A 21,572-nucleotide genomic window follows, 5' to 3' on the forward strand; every position below is an offset into this window, starting at 1 on the left:
CTCAGCTTTTGCTTCCTGCTTGGGCAAAGCCCCGTGTTCAGTTCACGGCAGGTAGCTGGAACCCTTTGTGGTCTAGATAGACAACATGTGACTACTATAGCCTTTAACAGTCCCCAGCACTGCAGGCTGTCATGAGTATCTTGACATTTGTGAAGGTTGTTTTTTGTGGCGCTAGTCCCAGAAATCCCATGGCATGCGTGGCTAGTGCTTCCCGTGCCCCACACCAGGCCGAGGCTCCAGGCAGCTGCCGTGTTTCCTTCAGCTGCTTGTTCCCAATTGCGATTGCATTGGGCAACATCCTGCCCAATGTTTCTGCACTCCTCTCCATGGAGCTGGTCTCTCTTGCTCTGTAGGTTCGTGTCTCCTGTGTCCTCACAGCTGACTCCAGACTGTCAGAAGCACTGGCTTTAGAGCTCACAGGGAGCTTGGGAAGTTTCCCAGTACAAAACACCTGAGATTCCTGTGTGTGTGTTTTGGTGTGGTTTTTTTTTTTTTTTTAATAATACAAATGCAGTAGTTTGAGGCAGAATGTAATTTTAACTCAGTGGTAGAGTTAGCACGCACAAAGCCTTGAGCTTCCTAGCCACAAAAAAACAAAAACACACTAATAAAAATAATAATAAAAACACCACCATCAACAACAATGAAAAAAAAACCACTGAAAGGAAAGAGGAAAGGTAGAGACTAAGGGAAGGGAAGGATGGAGGGAGAGAGGGAAAACCAAGGAAAAGGAAGAGAGGGAGGAAAGGAAGAAAGAAAGAGGGAGGGAGGGGGGAGGGAAAAGGAGGAGAAAGGAGGGAAGGCAGAGCGGAGGGAAATGTGGCTTCTGTAATGTTTTATGACTTTCAATGTCTGAGTTGACTTCTCTGGAGTGATTTTTCTATCTGCTGTACTTTCATTGTGTCTTTAGAATATATGTGTTTATATCTTTCATCTAATTTTAAAAAATAATTGGTCAACATATTTTGAGATATTTTCTTTCTCTTTTCTGGATAGAGCAAGAATATTTTACTATGTATCCAGGTTGTTCTGCTCTACCCCCACTTTTTCAAATTCATATTTGGGTCATATTACCTTTGGATACATTGTTTCAGGTTTATTGATTCTATTTACTCTACTTGAACTGTATCTAGCCTGCTGTCAATTATGTTTTTCTACATTCTCTTATCAGATATCTCTTTCAATTTTATAGTTTCCTTTTATTGATGGCTTTTTTGGATGAAATTTCCATACGTCCATAAGTATTCGTTTTAGAGTTAAATGCTAGAACTACTTGGTTTCACTTTTGTTGCATGGTATATTGCAATTTTTCCCTTGAATTTTAGCCATAGAGTTCTGTTTCGAATTTCTCTGGCATGTCACGTAATATTTATTATATGTTGAATGTTTTGTATATAAAACAAGCATGGGAGAAAGTGTACTTAATTCTAGAACACAGAATATACTGCTTGTGCCCTAGCTGCTTTTCCCTCATGGAAAACTAGATCTAGCATGGGTGGTTTGTTTTAGCTGAGTTCACTGCTGGAATCAGAGGCTTTGGAAGGAAGAACAAGCATCCTTATTAAAGATGAACTGGGATGAATTGGGAAATGTCCAAGAAAATGGTACACTTTCAGTCAGTTATTTTTTGGTGGTTACTACTGAGCTTTCCCATCACCTCTTGTCTAGCGCTGTTCAATGTGGGAAAGTTTATTATACCGTTTCTGGTTTTGGCCTCAATCTTCAATATGGTTCCATGTCTTTGGAGTCTTTATATGAATGAATTTGTGGATGGTTGGAGAAATACTTTCCTCTGGGTCCTTTTGGAGTCTGATTTATCTTGTTTTTCAACCTGAGACTGTTTATAGCTTCTCCTACATCCCCTGTGTATGAAAAAATACATCCTCTGTCTTCATATATTAAAGAGATCAACAGCAGGTTCTAATCTTCTGGAAACCACTTGTTTCTCTCTAAGTAGTTCACTAAAGGTTTTTTTTTCCCCTCATCTTTTGACTTCTAATGGCTTTGAAAAAGCTAAGGACATTGTAAGTTTATTAATAGTTTAATTATTGTAGTGAGATTTGTAGTGTTTATTAGCATTCTGATGCTAAGTCTAAATTTTATCCCATGTCATTATTTATGTACTCTATAAAGAGATGGGAGCTTTAATGAGGGGAAACTGAGATTAAATGGGAGAACACCATTGGAATGTCTTTAAAGTCTTTTGAAAATGTTAGAAGTATTTTTTGTGTAGTAAAGGAAAAACAAAATCCTTCCTCAGTAGAAGTATATTCTCAAATCTCAAGAACACGCAAGAATTGATTCTTTGTTGACGGCTTCCCATTTTCAGCAGCAATGGTTTTCTTATGTAAACTTACAGGGAACTAGTGACAAGAAAGTGTCTTTGCTAACATCTGCGTGTGAGTGTTCAGAGCATTCAACATTTGAATTGATGTGGGTGGGCACGGTGTCCCAGTGGTGCTGATGGAGGTGACCACCTTGAGGAAGGCAGAGAGGGGGGTTGTGATGGAGGTTTATCGTGGCCACACACTTTCCCCTCCATGCGAAAGCTGCATGCAAACAACTTGCGCGGGGGGTGGTGATGGAGGGGATGGGGGGGAACGTGTGTTTGTTGGACATGTCATAGTGATTGTAATTTACTTTGTACTCTTTAGCTTAGCCTAGGTACTGCTAAGTTTGGTCTGTGAACTGAAGAGGAAGGGCTGATTGGAGTCAAAAATGACACTAACAAAGAAGTTGGAGCTGCTTCACAGTCATTATAGAGCCTTCGAAAATTCTCTTTTATGACTAAGTTGATGCGTTCTACATTGAGCTTAAGCAAGCCTTCCTATGCAGAGTGCATCTAATGTAAGAATCTTGTACTGTCTTTGATCACCTTCGTGATATTTGACCTTAGGTGCATTTAAAGATGACACTCTTTTCAAATGACACCTTTCCAGAACTTTCTAATAAGCTACCTCAACATGTTCTCCAAGCTGTGTCTTCCTCTACAGGCCTATATACAGGCCTTCCTCAACTTGACCTACCTAACAGCTTGATTTTTATAACAGACAAGTGTGATCTCAGTTTTCCCAACCTCAGTATATATCTGACCTCAGAAAGATAAACCTTAGAAATATTAACAAAGAACATTCTGGCAAATAGAGACAGAATCATGTCAAGATTTAAGAATATAGGCTACACTCAAAGCAGACTGTTAGGTGTATTGTGGGGCACGGGTTGGGCAAAGAGAGGTAAGGACTTATGACAATCCTGCTGAAGACTTTTTATTAATGCTGAAACTTTCAGCATTGACATAGCGAACAAAATATTTAAGGATACAATGATTTCTAAGAAAATTATCAATCAACTGGATTTAGTTAACATTTACACACCACTGCTTTGCAAAGTATCAAAATAAACTTTTTTTTTACTATTGAGCAAGACATTCAGTAAGGTAATGTTATTTGTGACCTTAAAATAAATAACACATTTGAAGGAATAACAACCATACAAGTTTGCTTTCAGATTAACAAAGTTGAACTAGGGATCAATAACAAAAAAACCAAACTGAAATTTCTAAGAATTTGGAGATCAAACAACATAACTAAACAGTGGTCAAAGAAAACTCAAGAGAATTTTTAATATACTCTGGGAAACTAAAATATAAAATAAAATATCAAAAGTGATACTGTGAAAAAGTTTAGAGGAAAATTTATACATTAACTACACATAGCAGGAAGAATGGAAAAGAGCTGCCTTAGTAATTTTTATTTATATTTTAGGAAATTGGAAAAGAAGCTGAGTTTACATATAAATGGAGCATAAGAAACTTAATGATAATAATTAAGGCAGGGATGGATAAAAATGAAAACAGGAACACAATAGAAGACTTTAATAAATTCTAAATCTAGCTCATTATATAGTAAAAAAATTAAGTTTCTGGCTCAGTTGGGAGGGAAAGAAAGAGGTAGAGAGAGAATGGGAGGATAGATTGAAAATACCAAATCCGTGAAATGATTTATTACTGCTGGTCATATGAGAATTTTAAAAAATTAAAAAATAATAAAGGGATGCTCTTAACAAATCGAAGTCCCACAATTTAATAACTTACATTATATAGGCTAATTGCTTGAAAAATATAAGTGATCCATTCTCATACAGAAAATAGTTCATGTGAATTAATTTATTCTCACTAAATAAATTGAATAAGTAATTTACCAGCTTCCAAAAAAGTACTAAGCATGAGTTTCAATATGAGTATCTGCCAAATATTTAAGAAAGATTTAATCTAAATTCTCCATTCTCTTCCAGAAAATAGAAGCAAAGTGAACACTTTAAAACTCATTCTATGAACATCTTTATATTAATGCCAGCTAAAAACATGAAAAGAAAGGAGCACTGAAGACCAATATGACTCATAATGACATATGTAAAATTCCTCAATGAGTAGTAGCAAATTATACCCAAACATCTATGAAAGTAACATATACTTTAATAAATGGTTTTTTAGGGCTTGGTGTGGATGTTGCACATTTGCACTTGTAAAACCAGCAATCAGTAGACAAAGGCAAGAGGATTGTGAGTTCTAGGGCTCCCTCAGTTGCATAACAAGATCCTATCTCAAAAAAGGTAATAGCTGTTTCTTTGAGGATTTGTTATGGGGAAATTTAATTTTTTGAGTTCTACATATATTTTAGATATGAGGCCCTTGTCTGTTGTATGGCCAGTGAAGATCTTCTCCCAATCTGTGGTATTTCTATTTATCTTGCAAGCGATGTCCTTTGCCTTGCAGAAGCTTTGTAATTTGATGCATTCCTGTTTGTCCAAGCTTTCTTTGATTTGTTGTATTTCTGAGCCTTTATTAAGAAAGTTTCAACATGTGCCAAGGAGCCCAAGTGTTTCTCCTATTCCTTCCTGCGAGGTCTTCAGGGTATTTGATTTTACCTCGAAGTCTTTGATCCATTTGGAATTGATTCTGTTGCAGGGTGATATATAAGGATCTAGCTTATGGGTGTTTAACCAATCTTTCCAGCACCATTTGTTGAAGAGGCTGTCTTTCTTCCATCCTATTTATTTTTAGCACCCTTATCAAATATTAAGTGGCAATAGGTCTATGGTCATTTCTGTGTCTTCTATTCTATTCCATTGGCCTGTTCTTGTGCCAATACCAAGCTCTTTTATTAGTATTATTACTGTAGCTTTGTAATAGAGTTTGAAGTTTGGTATTAATATTCATCTAGCCCTGTTCTTCCTGATTAGGATTGTTTTTGCCATTCTGGGTCTTTTAGTGTTCCATATGAAATTTTGGACTGCTTCCTCTATTTCATTAAAATTAAATTCCCCCCCCCAAATTCCTCAAAAAAAGAACATGCTCCCTTCATAAATGGGCTAAAGACTTGAGGTACTTCTCTGAAGAGGAAATGAGAATGGCCAAGAGGGACATGAAGAAGTGCTTAAAATCACTGACCATAAAAGAAATGCAAATCAAAACAACACTGAGATTCCACCTCATTTCAGTAAGAATGTCAATTATCAAGATAACTAATAACAACAGATGCTGGCGTGGAAGTGGTCAAAAGGGAACCCTACTACACTGTTGGTGGGAATGAAAACTTGTTCAACCACTCGGAAAGCAACATGGAGGCTCCTCAAAGACTAAACATAGAGCTCCCCTAGAACCCCGCAACCCCACTTTGGGGCATTTACCCAAAGGATTACAAGCAAGACCACACTAAAGCCACCCACACAACTATGTTCATCAGAGCACAGTTTGTCATTACTAAAATATGGAACCAACCCATATGCCCCTCAGTAGATGAGTGGATCAAGAAAATGTGGTACATAGACACGATGAAATTCTATGCTTCTGTTAGAAAGAATGGCATTGCCCCATTCATAAGGACATGGAAAGACTTGGAAAAAAATCATACTAAGTGAAGTGAGCCAGACCCAAAGAAACATAGACTGTATGGTTTCCCTCATTGGTAATAATTAGTAGACTTCTATGATAGCCCTAGCAGAAGATCGTAATAGCTCATTAGCTATGTACATATGAACACATTAATAATTCTAAACAAAATGAATTATGGAAATAAATTGTTTATCATTTTTGTTTTTATTTTCAACATACCATGTGAAATTATGCCTTTCTCTTTTGTCTTTTTTCCCATGGTTTTACCCCTGATGTCACTAAAACTGATTTTGGTACCCTGGGTATTGTATATATGCTTATTGGAATTAGGGAAGGGAAGGGGAACATCATAATGGAGAGACAAAGGATAAAAGTTGAACCAATACAACATCAATACTTACAAGACAATATGCTGTAAACCAGCTATACAACTTTGGGGGAGGGGAAGGGAGTAGGTAGGGGGAAAGTGGGAGAAAAATGAGGGAGGAGGTAACAAATTGGATAAGAAATGTACTTATTGCCTTACTATGAAACTCTAACCCCTCTGTACATCACTTTGACCAAAAATAAATAAATAAAAATTTAAAACTCCAAAAGCCTGAAATATAGCTCAGAGGAAGAGCATGAACAAGGCCCTGGTTTCAGTGTTCACCATCACAAAAATAGGGTGTCATTCCAGTTATGAAGTTTGGTACAACATTTAAAAATTATTTACAGAAGATTCACATGAAAACTAAAAAGGGAATTAGAACATACAGTTTTTTTAAGTCAATGAAAATAACAGATGGTATGAAATAAGAAAATTAATAAAAATTCATTTTAAATTTAACTAATGCAGTTAATTAAATATTAATTAAACTGATTAAGGCTCACTAATAAAAGGCTAATCAAATGTCCTTCCCTGTCTTGACTACTCTAAATATAGTTTATATTCCCTAAAATGAATGAGCTAAGAAAATAGGACCTGACTATAGTGAGTCCTTATAGACTAAATCTAGACATAGCATAGATTTATAAATAGGCTAAAAATTAAAGGAAAAAAAAACTATTTTGCCCAGGCTGGTCTTGAAATGTGAAATGTGTGGTCTTGAAATGTCTGTTCCCACCCTCCTTGTTGACTATTGGCTGATATACCATGGCTGTAATCTACTTCATATATACATATATATATATATCTATCATATACAGGGCCATATGCTTATATACACAAATGTATTCACTATAGCATATACAGGGGGAATTCCAGTGCTGCAAGTCCTTTGAAAATTAATTTATAGCCTAACAAAAAAGAATACCAGGAAGCTGAAACTTGCGGTGTCAAGGGGGATAGGTTAAACAGAGGGTGAAGAAACGAAGAGAAGAAGGAATGTAGTCATAATATTAGATGTGTATATATGCAAATGGAATGAAGAAAATTGAGGGGATGTGTGAAGTTGGGAGAGATGGAGAATGATCAAAGGAGGGAGAATGATCAAAGGAGTGACATTGATCAAGATGCATTATAGTCATAAACTGATATCAAGAATGGAAACTTCTTTGTACTCCTATTTAAAAGTAAATAAATGGACAAAAGCAAGCAAAAGATACAGCATCCATAACCAAAGCAGACCACGGATGGTTCTACTAATCACAAACACAATAGATTTTACACCTCGTTCTGTTTCAAGAGAGAAAGAGGGATCCTATGGTGTTGCCAATCTCATTTCCAGTTGCTCATAGTGGCAAGCAAAGTGTGATACTGATTTTAACAAGGCTGACTGAGATTTCTTCCCTTTTGTGGCAGAATCTCACTATTACAATTGAGGTTAGCCTCCTGAGGCATTTTTGCTTTCTACCTGGAAATGGAAACCAAGAAACAAATATTTCTTAACGTTTTGAAACCATTACAGTCGATTGCAAATTGTAGTTGTATTAATCCACTGTATGACAAGGGAAGGAAGATATTAGTATCTTGCATGTCTCTTTCTAGCTCAGCAGGTATGAAGTCATTATATGAGACATTTTAATTAGGGCATTAATATGGAAACCTTGACGAAGTAGGGAAATACATGGCTTGCAGAGATGAGAATGACAGAATCTAAAACTGGTTTTGGTCTCTCTTATCAATGTCGGAAAACACAGTCGTATTTTTTAAATTCCTTGCTGTGCACTTCTGCTGAATCTAATTGGGGTTGGGGCGGGGGAGGTGGAGGACAGAACTGGCTTTCAGTTCAGCTGCAATTGGACTATTCTCTGTGAAAGTATGAGAGGCAACATGAGAAAAATTAAGTGTGAAGTAATATGAGCTACAAATAATCATGCCAACACATCTTCCCTTTCCCACATCATTTTGAAGCATATGCCCTTAATTCACACCACTGTTCTAGAGTAGTCTCTGGATTCAATTCTTTCTTCTTACATAGAAATAATTCATTAGAATAATTCTATGGTGTAAGCCAAGCATGTAAGAAAATTGGATAGGGTTTGTCTTCTGTTCTCTAAATCCCGCAATTCATTTTGCAGATAAACATGGTCCTTCGCAGCCTGTCTTTTATAAACAAGGTGAAGAACCTAGCACAGCTTTATTGAGATACAATTAATAATTCACACAATATACACAATTAAAATGTATAACATGGGATGAGGGGACTTGAAGGGAAAAAAACAAAAACCTGGAAGAAAATGAGCAAGGGAGTGACACTGTTCAAAAAGAAATGTACTCATTACCTGACTTATGTAACTGTAACCCCTCTGTATATTACCTTTAAAATAAAAAATGTAGAATGCAAAAAAATCCTATGATGATATGTCAGTTTTTAGTTCCTAGTTTGTTGTTGGTGGTGGTGGTTAAGGGCTTCAGAATGAGTTGAGGAGATAGGTAAAGGTTTTCCTCCACTAGAAATGAAATGCTGGGTTTAGAATTCAGACACAGCATACAAAGCGGCCTATGATGATTTCTGACTTGGTAATGACTCTTGCAAAGGTCTTGCTCTTCTTGAGTGTATATGTGTCCTTACAGTCTTTGTGAGCATTCCTGTGGATAGTTTTGGGTAATCTGGCTATCCTTAGGAAGACTGAGAGGTAATAAAACATTATTATAAAAACAGAGAACGTAAATCATAATGGAACCAGGAGGGGTAAAGTAATTGTGTGGTTCTTAATTTTTTTCCTCTTGTATATATTACCTTTTAGATATCAAGCAGAGCAGCTGCTAATCAGTCAACAATATTTTAGTTAGACTTTAATTGGATGTGTATAGTTCTTAGGATAAGTTAATTAACTCCTCTTTTTAAAAAGCCTCTCAGTTGTTCTCAGAGGATGTCAAAAAGATAATTAAGCATTCTCTAAGGTATTTTTTTTCTACTATTTTTGTTACTACTGATTGCTGACAAGGTAGCAGACAATAATTGACTTTTTTAGGGTACTTGATTATTTTTTAAAAGCCTTTATTATTTGGGGGTATGAAAATATCATTTACTATAGCAATAATGTATTTTAAATAAGTTGGAGTTAGAGAAAGCACAGGGACCCATTTATTTCATTTTTCTGTACTCAATCTATCTGCCAATAGCCTATGGATACATGAAATTATTTCTCAGCACTCACATTTCAGAACTCAGAAGTTCACACTTCAGGAATAGTCTGCTATATGTTTTATGTATCAGAAAGTTTGCTACAACTCAATTTTGTCTGAACCTCATGCATACAAAATAATAGTTACCATGGGAAGGAGTGTTAATGTTTGTACTTGAAATGATAAATAAACTGCACCTAACCGTAGGAGTAGACTTTTCAGGCATAAGCATTAATTTACGATCCCACTTAAAACCATTATTATGAATTTATAAAGGTGGCATTATATTCAGAAGAAACTGCTAGCTACTGTAGAGGCTGAGATCTGAGGATCACTGTTCAAAGCCAACTAGGGCAGAAAAGTCCATTCAGTCCTTGTCTCCAAATAATCTCCAAAAAGCCAGAAGTGAAGGTGTAGTTCAAATGATGGAGTGACATCCTTGAGCAAAAAAGCCAAGCATGAATACGAGGCAATGAGTTCAAGCCTCAGTACTGGGACCAAGTAAGAAAAAAGAAAAAGAAAAGGAAAAAAGAGAAACTTTGTATAATCAGGAACCACAAATACATTTAGAGAAAGTATAGTATGTAAATTTGGTAGTTAGCAAAACAAGTCAAAACCCAAAGCAGACATTTTCCTCCCCCTTTTTCTTTCTTACTTGGGCAAACCCTCTGATGAAAATTTATTCATTTAATTCACACATCTCAATAATCTATCCCTTTTTAGGAAATTTTTATAAAGTGACTGGAGGAAAACTCTACTTTAGTCTTTAAATTTTAGTCAAAAGAAGCAAAAGGCATGCTTTCCAATAAGTAGCAACAGTCATATATGCAGACAATATAAAACGAATGTAAGAATTTTATATAATAATGATGTAAAACTATATGAAGTTTTGATGATAGTATAACAATATAAATTTCTCAACACTTGGATTATGTTCTTTTGCTAAAAGAGAATATTACATAATCAATAAGCTTATACTATACAATAATTTATAACAAGGAAAACTGTTTATAGTCATCCATTGTTTGTATACTTTACATTTCTTTCACATAGACAAAGAAGAAAAATCCTAGAGATTTGCTTACATATCTATATAAAATTTACACACACAAAATGCATTTCAAATGGATATGGACAGATCTGTATGGAAAACCAAACAATAGTAATCAGTAAAAAGAGTCCAAGTGAATACCTGGAAGCAGAAAAATGCTTTAGGGGGCAGCGTAAAGGAAGAACATGCAAATGGAGGCAGGAAGAGTGAGTAAAGGCATTCAGTGGACACTATGTAAAAATTAAATTAACTGGAGGGTTAAGATGGGAGGAGGAATAATGGGAAAGAGTGATGAAGGTAGTGACTTTGATCAAGATGCTTTATACTCATAGCTTGACAATGGAATTGTAACCTCTGTGTACAACTACTTAATAATACATTTTAAAATGAAAACAACAATGTTACTATTCTTATATTTTCAAATTTTCTTGCAAAACATTTCTATGAGATTTGTAAGGAAAATAAAGAGAAAACATTGCGAATACAGTCTGTGCTTTCTGTCTTTTCAGTAACGCTGATCAAGTTAGGATCCAAATACTTCCAAAGAGGCGCACACTATTTACTTTCCATCTTCTTGGCTGATCCACAGAAGGAGTTTAATCTTTCAGTGGAATTTCCTTCACACGAATAACTTATGGTACAGGAGCCAAAAGATTCTGAGAGAGTTAACCTGATAATATAGTCATCTTTCTACCCAGAGGTAAATCCAAACAGCTATAGCCACTTATTCTGAACAAAGAAGGCAAAAATAGCTTGGTGAAAAGACAGCCTCTTCGAAAAATGGAGCTAGGAAACCTGAATATCTGCATATCTTTTATCTCGCAGAAAAATCAGTTTAAAATGGATCAAAGAGTCAAATGTGATATCAGTTAACACTTTGCTTATGGTAGAACCTATTACCACTGTGATCTGTCCTATCACCTGTTATTGCCTTCTACAACCTACCCAGCTAATCATATATTAGGTACAGTTGATGCTAAAAGAGAACACTTTTAAGTATCTCATGCATAGCCACACTGAATTTTAGAGTGCCTGTGTTAGTACAAATTCCAAGCTGTTTAATCCAAGTCATCTATCACTTCCTGAGTGTGTAGGTCATTCACAATATCAGACTTGTAAACACAATAAAAAAGGGGGGGTATAAGTGCTAGCTGGTTTTTCTTATGACATCATTTCCATTAAGTCTAATACAATATGTAATATATATTCTATTGTGGAGTATTAGTATATTAATAGAATATTTTTCAGTAAGTCTAAAAGTCTTTTTTTTAAAAAAAATAAGAGTATCTGAAAAAAAAGACTAAAATGAAAGACCTGAAACTCTGGAACTGCAACAGGGAAAGTGCTTCAAGATACAGGCCTTGGCAATGCTTTTCGAAATAGGACCACAGTGGCTCAGGAAATAACAGCAAAAATTAACAAGTGAGATTGCACCACTAAAAGCTTCTACCTACAAAAGATACAATTATTAGAGAAAAGAGAGAGCTTGCAGACTGAGAAAAATATTTTCCAGCTATACAGTTGACAGGGGATTATTATGAAAAATATATAAAGTACTTAAAAAGTTAAATAGAAAAATAATGTATTTGAGTTAATTAAATGCCAAATGAATTGAACAGTTCTCAACAAGAAGAAATACAAATCCCTTCTAAATCCATGAAAAACTGTTCTATATCTTCAGCCACAGGGAAATAAAAATGAAGAGTGTATTGAAATTCTATCCCTCCCCCGTCAGAATGTCAATCATGAAGAAAACAAATCACAAATGCTGGTAAGGATGTGTGTGTACAGGGGGAAAGAATTATACTGTGTAGTATGTACTAACGTACTATAGTATGCACTGTACTGTTACTATACTATTATTGGGAATTCAATTTAGTGTAGACACTGTGGACATCAGTATAGATATTTTCAAAAAACTACAATTGGGGCTATGATATGATCTTGAGATACCATGTCTGATATGTACTTGAAGAAATGCAAATCATCATACAACACAGGTTTATTACAGCATTATTCAGAAGAACCAAGTTACAGCATCAGCTTTAGTGGTCATCAACAGATTAATGGATAGGGAGGGAAACCGTTGTCTAGGTACAGCCACAAACAACGAATTAAATCATTTATAGAAAACAAATGGAACTAGAGCCCATCATATTAAGCAAAACAAGTCAGATTCAGAAAGACAAATACCATATTTTTTCCCATGTAGGATCTAGATGTTTTTTAAACTCTGAAAGTGGAAGGGGCACTACGAGGGAGCATTCTCCCATAGACACCGTCAGCAGCAAAGCTTGGTCTCCCTTAGCTATAGGCCCCATTTTCCAAGATCTGAAGCCCCAAACCCTACCAGACAAAGAGGATCAAGCCTCTTCTGAGATGTATGCTGTTTAATTTGGTGGGCTAATTTCCCAAAACTCTAAGTTCTACAGAATTCAGCTCTTTACATCAATTTACTTTTCTGTTATATAACTTCCCACATACAGATATTTATGTATAGTATACCTAAGATAAGGTCTATTTACATAGAAACTTACCTTGTTTTTGTTTTGTGCACTTTGCCTAACTCTCTATACCAAGTTTTGTGGTCCACTTTCTCTTTCTCTAAAGAATACCTGAGACTGAATAATTTATAAAGAACTTTATTTGGGTTAACATATTTGGAGGTTGAAAAACCCAAGGGCAGATGGTTGCAACTGGCTGTGGTTTGACTCATGGTGTGAAAAGAAAGGAAGCGTAAACAGATATCTTTGGAAGAGACAAGAGAGAGGTCTTAACTTTAAAACCATTCAGTTCTGCGAGGGTGAGAACTCGGTCTATTCCTCCTACCCCCCACGCGCCCCCCTCATGGCATCAATCTGTGCCTTCAGGAAGGCTTCGCTCTGAGACTGCAATGCCTCCCAGCAGGCCTCCGTTGATCACGGAATCTCAGTGGTGGTTTTGATCCTAGACAGACCATATTCAAACCCACGCATCAAGTTAAGAACTCATTATATTAAGTTCAAATAACAGATGCAGCTTCTGTCTCTTCACTGCACACAAACCAATAAAAACACTATTATCAAGAGTAGCACCAGGAAACGATTTATCAAGGACAGGAGTTGGGAAATGGTGTGGTCAGCCCTCAGAGTTGGAACAAAGTCTCCTGTTCCTTGCTTAAGGGAAATGGGATGTTAATTGTTCAGAAGATGCTGCAGAATTATGAATGATCACCTGTGCTTGATCTTAATGCACTGCTTCTCAAGCAGACATCTAGAAAATTATGGGACTGCTACACTGAATTATTTTCATACGAACACAATGCCATGGACTAATGGTTGGGAGAGTGGTTGTTTAACAACTTATCCTCAAAAAAAAAAAAAAAAAGTGAAGCATGGCAGATTTCCTTGATGCAACTATTCCCAACACAGGCAGTGTCAGGCTATGAATATGTCACTCATCATGGATTTGGGGGAGATCTATAGTCACCTCCACTGATGTTAGAAACCAGCTCCTCCCAGATGCAAAGATTTTTTTTCTGACTTCACCCTGATGACAAAAGAATCCTTATAACAAAACACAAACTCCGGTCTGAAAACAACTATCAAATCATTCTGTGAGAGTTTGAGAGCCTCTTCAGTATCTCTAGAAGAATCTCTATTTGCAGCATTTCAATTCATTTTTTAGAAGCAAACACAGACTGTGAAGGTCTCAGAGCTAGAAAATAAATTATATTCAGATTCTGCAACATTTATGTGTGAAGATGAAGCTTTCCTTGGCAATGTGTAAAACCCGAAGACTTGCAATAGGAATTTCTGTGCAGACTAGACCCTTGAGTCACTCCATACTTGTTCAGTAGTAAAAGCAACCTGGCTTATTTCTGAGAAAATTCACCTCTTCTTGTTTGAATGTCTTGCCTTAAACATAGTCATAAATAATTCATTTCCTTGGACATTTTTGTCTTTCTCTGTTGTGCTTCGTGGACCATGGCAGTGATATGTCTGCGTGAGGCTGAAAGAATGCTTTATATACTAGTCATCAGGGTGCTTTTCTGGAGAAGGCTACACTTTGTCATGAGAAATGTCTTAGAAATTAAAATTTCTGGGTCCTACCTTAGTTCTTTTGAATAAAGTATCTATAGAGGATGGATTTGAAATTGATGATAGTTCTTCAAGTGACTTAGATCGGTAGTAGTATGAGCACCACATTTGGAGCTCTACCTTGAGCAACTTAAAACTTAGTCCTATTGATTAAGAATTACAAAGGATGTTTTACTTAAGGGAATATATAAATAGTTTATATATTGTATGAAAATATAATCATAAAAGGAGCAGGCTTCTCCATTTTCTGTTATTACAAGTAGAAGTAACAAAATCATTTGCATGTTTGTTACATCAACTCAGCAAAGATTTACTGAACATCTTACATTTGTTGATTCAAGAGGGATGTAAGCTAGGAATAAACATATCTTTTCTAAGAATGACATTTAATTTATCATTTGTGGTGACTAAGATAAATCCGTCCTAGTTGTATGCCAGTGAGCTCCATTGATTCAAGGTCTTGCAATCCTACTGAGCAAATGAGGCTTATAAAATAGCAACAATTAGTAATTAGTACAAACTAATTTATACTCAAGTGACATCTTGTAGAGTGTAAATTATTAATGTCTTATTTAGTAGGATAGAGAAATCACTGGAATTCAAAGAATAATAAGGCTTTATTTGAAGGATTTTAAATGGGCCTTAAGCAGGAGTGCAATCATGGTAGGTAGAAAGGAGAAACCACAGGGGTCAGCCAGAGAGAAGCATTAAGTCCAGTGGCAGAAAGGTAGAGATGCGAAGAAGCAGAAGGAAGAAAAAAGCCAGGTGCTTTCCATTTAGTTAAATAAGTTCAAATATATTAAATATGAACATCATCGAAGAATGTTTACTATAACCATTTGTCCTCTATGAAAATTGTTTTTGCTTATAAATCCTGGGGAATTTTCAATGCAACCCAAAATTAATGAACACATGGTAATTATCCCAGAGTGGTAGAGGACAAGAAAAATGGAACAAGAGAACACACCAAGATCCCAGTGGCATATTCACCTTTGTATTCTGCCTTTAATCGACATGAAATAAAGATAAGGCATGAAAATAGCTTTAGAAATGAGGGAAAAAGGGCTGGGGATATAGCCTAGTGGCAAGAGTGCCTGCCTCGGATACACGAGGCCCTAGGTTCGATTCCCCAGCACCACATATACAGAAAACGGCCAGAAGCGGCGCTGTGGCTCAAGTGGCAGAGTGCTAGCCTTGAGCGGGAAGAAGCCAGGGACAGTGCTCAGGCCCTGAGTCCAAGGCCCAGGACTGGCCAAAAAAAAAAAAAAGAAATGAGGGAAAAAGTCTGCCCAAACACATTTTGCTTTTGGTCCAGACAAACTGCTCCGAGGTATTATGAATCCATCAGTCCGTGTGTGTGTGTGTGTGTGTGTGTGTGTGTGTGTGTGTGTGTGTGTGTGTGTGTGTGTGTGTTGCCAACACTAAGAAGCAGGGCATGCCCTGTTCAGTATCTGTTCCCTTACCTACCTGATTTATCCTCTCAAGTTTTATGTTGAAGACTGAAATTCAGAGGTAAAGGGCACTAGAAGGAAAGAGATAGCATTGGGCTAAGGGAGAAATGTTTAGAGGTGTCAGGTATAAGCTGTAAGGAATAAAGATTTATGTGGAAAAGCAAAGGCAGAGTAGTGTCCCCATAGACGATGCGTTTCATGTGAAGTGGTTCTCAAGGGCAGCATCTACTCGTGTGTTCACTGACTTCAGAGTGGAGGGCAGAGGCAGGATTTCTAACAAGGAAATCTGCTGAAGACTCTTTGCTCGACACATAATAACAAATGTTTACTGATGAATGGTTCAACTGAAGAGATTTTTTCCAGCTAGCAGCACATGTATATTCCCGAAAAAGATGGTGATGATATTTTAAGTAAAAGTCTGAGAAAGAAAAGTTATTGCTATTCATCTTGGTAAATATGGTGTAAGATTTGTACTATTATTTATAAATGAAACACCACTTGTGTACCTTATATAGAAGTCCTCAAGCAGGAAATACTTTGACACTTAGAGACATCCTGTGACATTTGGGGACAATGTTATTTGTCAAAATTAGGAGGCGCTAGTAACACCTACTGAAATAAAGCTAAGGATGCTCCTAAACACCCCATAAAGCATAGATGACTACGAAAATATTTACTGTTTTCTCTCATTTATTTAGAAAGTTCTGGGCAATATGTTCAAAGTCAGATTATTTCTTAAAAATCTTTAAGTAGTTCTACAATGGACTTTCCATTAAACAATTCCCAACCCCTCCATTTCCCTTAGTTTTCTAAAATTTATTTATATTTTCAAAATGATGTTCAGAAGGATTACAGTTACATGCATAAGGCAGTGAGAACATTTTTATCAAACTTGTTAACCTCCTTCATTTTTCACACACCTTCCTTTCTCCCTAATTTCCTCCCCAACGTCTGAGTTGTACAGTTGGTTTACAGCATATTGTCTTGTAAGTATTGCAGTGGCGTTGGTTCGCCTTTTACCCTTTGTCTCTCCACTTTGATGTTCCCCTTCTCTTCCCTAGTTCTGATAAATGTAATGTGTAGAAAATGCATTCAATATTATGATTATATTCTAAACACTGCCAATTGTCACTCTCAACTTTGGTTCAGCTATCCTTTTTGTGGTAAGCTTTAACCCTACTGTACTTGATTAGTTCCAATGTAATGTTTCTGAAGTCTAGGAACCTTGTTCTCCTTTGCCCCAAATTCTTCATTGCCTTCCCTTTGGATTTAAAATCAAATCCAGTAGAGAGCCCAACCCGTCATGTGCTTGTGTGCAGCTTAAACTCAGTTCTGATTGCCACAAGCTCCATTTTCCACTATCTTCAGGGCACACTGGTCTGCACAGATTTATGGCAGTGCCAAGTTCATCTCTACCTTCCCACTTTGCCCTCATATTTCTCCCACTCCAATGTTCTTCCTCATGAGTTTGTCAAGGCTTTCATTTTCATTCTTCAGGATTCACTTGGAAGGAACGGTTTCCCAATTATCTTACCCTTGACCAAGAATTTATTGTCCTAACAGTCCTTATCACCTTCAGAAATTTTGTTGTGTCCTTATTTCTCAGTCAGTTATGATTTACAAGCATGTAAACCTCACTGGAAGGAACTTTGCCTGATGGTATTTCTAATGTTTAGAACATGGACTGGCATCTTGTAAATAATGAACAAATGAATAAATGGTAGAATGAATGGAATATCCACCATAGGTTTTTTTCTTTAGTTTTATGAACCAGCAATGGTGATAGGGTACCTCTTTTCTATCTTGGCTATGCTTTCCTTCTCCACAGGGAAGTAGAAACTAACACTATAGGAGCAGGAAGTAATCAGATAACTAGGCAATGAGGTGAGAGTTTCCCAGGAAGGTGGACTATGACATGCTGATGTCCAGAGTTAAGAGGAGGGTCCTGGCTGTACTGGGGACAGGTGCATAGGGCCAGAGCAGAAGCTGCAGGGTAGAAAGGGTGATGTCTATTCTGAGAATGGGCTTTCTCCCCAGGGGATAAGAAGATTCCAGAAGGGTTTTAAATCAGTAGGTGCTGTTATTATGCAGTGATCAAAGCATGGAACCTGAATGCTACCAGTCTGCCATTAAGCCTCATGTGCAGGAACTCTGATTTGGGTAGAAGAAAGGTTTATTGATGGATGGAAGGTTGCTGCTGATATTTATAATCCACTGTTTGGAACTCATAGTAGATGAAGTATTAGATGGCTCGTAGCCAGTCAGAGAGAAAAATACCAGATTAAATGGCATTCTCCTGCAATACATTAAATACAAAATTTGGAAAATGCATTTCTGACTAATGAGACTACTTTGGTTGTGAACTCATCCAGAACTATCCATTTTATATAAATTCATTTAATTTTTCTTCCTCTATTCAGGTATAGACCTGCTAAATTATGTTTCACAAATGGCCAGATTCAATCAGACTGTTCATTCATACCAGCCAGGGCTCTGAGTAATTACATTTTATCTCAGATAATTGTAATTTGTCTTCCATTTACATAATGAAAGCACTTGGTATCACTCTTCCAAGATCTCAGGAGGAATATATTAAAGTGTTAATATTTAGTAATTATTATTGTGTATCCTCTTTGTTTAGTAATCTTTAATACATTCTACCAAATGCAGGTGCTGTTATTGTAGATATTTCAAACAAAAATCATGATTATTCCCAATACAGAAAGCCAAACAGTTATTTGGATCTTTACGAAAAAATAATGCAGACAATTCAGGACTCCATATGAGTTTGCGAAGACTATGTAATCAGATTTGATCATCATCACAAAAATATTAATAGAATAATAGCAAATAATGTCATTGCGATTTTGTAAGTATAGACCAAAATTCATGAGAAATAATTGAGGTGTGTTTACAAATTTGATTTTTGTAGAATGCAAATCCTGTAGCAGCCATTGTTCCTTAATTAGACATTGAGTCTTACATTTTTAAAAAAAAATTCTATCTTTGTATCTAGTACAGTGCTGGACAAGGAGAACAAATATCTATTTGTTGAATGGAACAGAGTGAACATAGTTTTCCTCTGCTAAGCATTTGGCTACTGTATTTGCTTATATGACAAATATTTAATTATTTAACTGTCTGTGAAATCACATATGAAACTCAACTCCACACCGAAAATATCCTCACATCTGTAGTCTGTCATGTTTACTGTCATCCTCTTGCATATTCATCCCAGGCAGTCCTACTTCATCACACAGACACCTGTGCTTCCCCAAAAGCTGGCTTTTGTAAAAACAGAATGTTTGCCCATGAATAATTTATATTCACATCTTGCTCTGCCTATCACATTACTGACATTGAAGTGTATGTAATAGAAGTCACATTGTTATTAATATTAAAGTACCTTGGAACTGAAAAGAAGTTTGTTTTGCATTAATAAATCCTTTATGTACACTATTATTCTATTGTCAAATTAGTAATGCAGAAATGTAAATATCACTTGCCAAGGAATCTTGAACTTGAAAAGATGGTAATGTCAGCACTTCAATAGCTAATTAAAAAAAAAACCTTAACAAATTTTAAACAATGAAGTAAAATTTAGAAAATGGGATTAAGCCAATTTGGGTAGTAAAATACATAGATTAAAAGATAATCAAACAAAATGGAAGTTCCCAAAGTTTTCATTTCAGCAAAATGCTCTATGTTCTTCTCATTAAGTTTCCCAACTCATTGAATAAGAAATACATTATTTGAAGTATATCAACTAATAATACCATGGTGACTGTAGTAAGACTGCAGCCATGATAGCTAAGATTTGTCAGATTTATCATATTATATATAATATAGTTTGTTATTTAGGATTACGAGTTATTATTTTACATTATCATTGAGATTCACAAAGACGTAGGTGCTTCATGCCTATGAACTCACCTTCTTGATAGAGATCTGGAGAACTATAGTCTGGGGAAAATGTAAGTGAGAATTCCTACCCCAACCAACAAGCTGGGTGCCGTGGCATGTCCTGTCTGTGCTCCTAGAAATCAGGCAGCTTAAGTATATGAATCATGGCCTAAGGTTAGCCCCGGGGGGGGGGGGGGGAATGCCAGACGTTATCAGAAAAGAAAAGGAAGGAAGGAAGGAAGGAAGGAAGGAAGGAAGGAAGGAAGGAAGGAAGGAAGGAAGGAAGGAAAGTTCTTCTCAACTGGTAGAATTCCTGCTTAGGAAGCATGAGGTTCAAACTCCCCCCAATGCTCCCACTACCAACACCGCTAGTAATCATTAATGATAATAATTTAAGCCTTCCATTTAGAGAGAAAAAGAGAAGAAGCCAACTGTAGCCAACTATTTATAATCAGGGGAATAAAAGCATTTGCTGTATGTTTTGGTTACATTTTCACACTGGTACCTCATCTGTTTCTTCTCTTGGTATCCTTGCCCTGTAAGTACTGAAATCTCTATTTCTTTCTGTCCAAACTCTGCTTGTATTCTGGATGATTTTGCTACAAATGGCATGAAGTCTGGCACGAGGGCTGTATGTTCCCACGCGAACTGATCTCCGTATCTTATAGGTACCCATCCCCCTCTGCAGAACAGCACCATTATGAGTTTATGTAGAATTCCATTATTTTCCACGAACTCTATTTTGCTTGTGAGCCTTCTTTCTCTGCATCTCTAACAGTACTTATTCAATTCCCTATCTGAAAAGGCCCAATTCTAAATAACAAGCACAGAATTCATCACTCGGAATTCTCAGACTGACCTCAGTTGGCCTTTGTTGTGATTTGTCTTGGATTCTTTGTTCTTACCAGGTTGGGAGGTACTTGTCCATCATATCTCAGGTGAATCTTTCTATCCATGTCCTACTCAAGTGTCCCTGTCTTTTTCCTTCTCTCTTTCCCGACAATAAGTTGTTTTCGTGCCTCTTCAGCTTGTTAATATTTTAAATTCAGTACTTGATTTGAGAAGAGTTTTTGACCTTGTTTGAAAGAGGTTTGGGTTTTATTTTGTCAATTACCTCTATAATTCCTGTAGAATCATTAGCTGTTATTTTCCACTTAAAAATTTTACTGGTACAAATAATTGAACAGCTTTACTGACACAGATAACTGAACAGCTTTATGACAAATCCTGTGGTTTTTTAGTACATGAATACAGTGAATGCTGCTGTGGCATTTCTACATGACTTCCTTTCATCAAATGTTCTCATTGTCACTGTTCCTGAACTCAAATCGGAGAGCCCATCCCTCTTCCTGGCATGCCCATTAGTTCTCCTGTGATTGTTTGCATTTTGAGGTGTCAAAGTGCCTTTCATTTGAATATTTTGTGGGTTTCCGTACTGAGATTTTTTCTCATCTGATGTCAGTTCATGGTTTACAGTTTTAATCACCTGAAAGGTTTGCTTTGAGTTGTTCTTTTTGATCTGGCAAGATCGAGCAGAGGTCGGCTGATGTACCACACCCCGCCAGTCATCTGCGGCATACAACTCACTAATGACAAATCCACCAATTGAAGTCTGAAACAGGAATTTACATAGAGCAAAATC

This window comes from Perognathus longimembris, chromosome 12, assembly GCF_023159225.1.
Source record: "Perognathus longimembris pacificus isolate PPM17 chromosome 12, ASM2315922v1, whole genome shotgun sequence".
Lineage (NCBI taxonomy): Eukaryota > Metazoa > Chordata > Mammalia > Rodentia > Heteromyidae > Perognathus > Perognathus longimembris.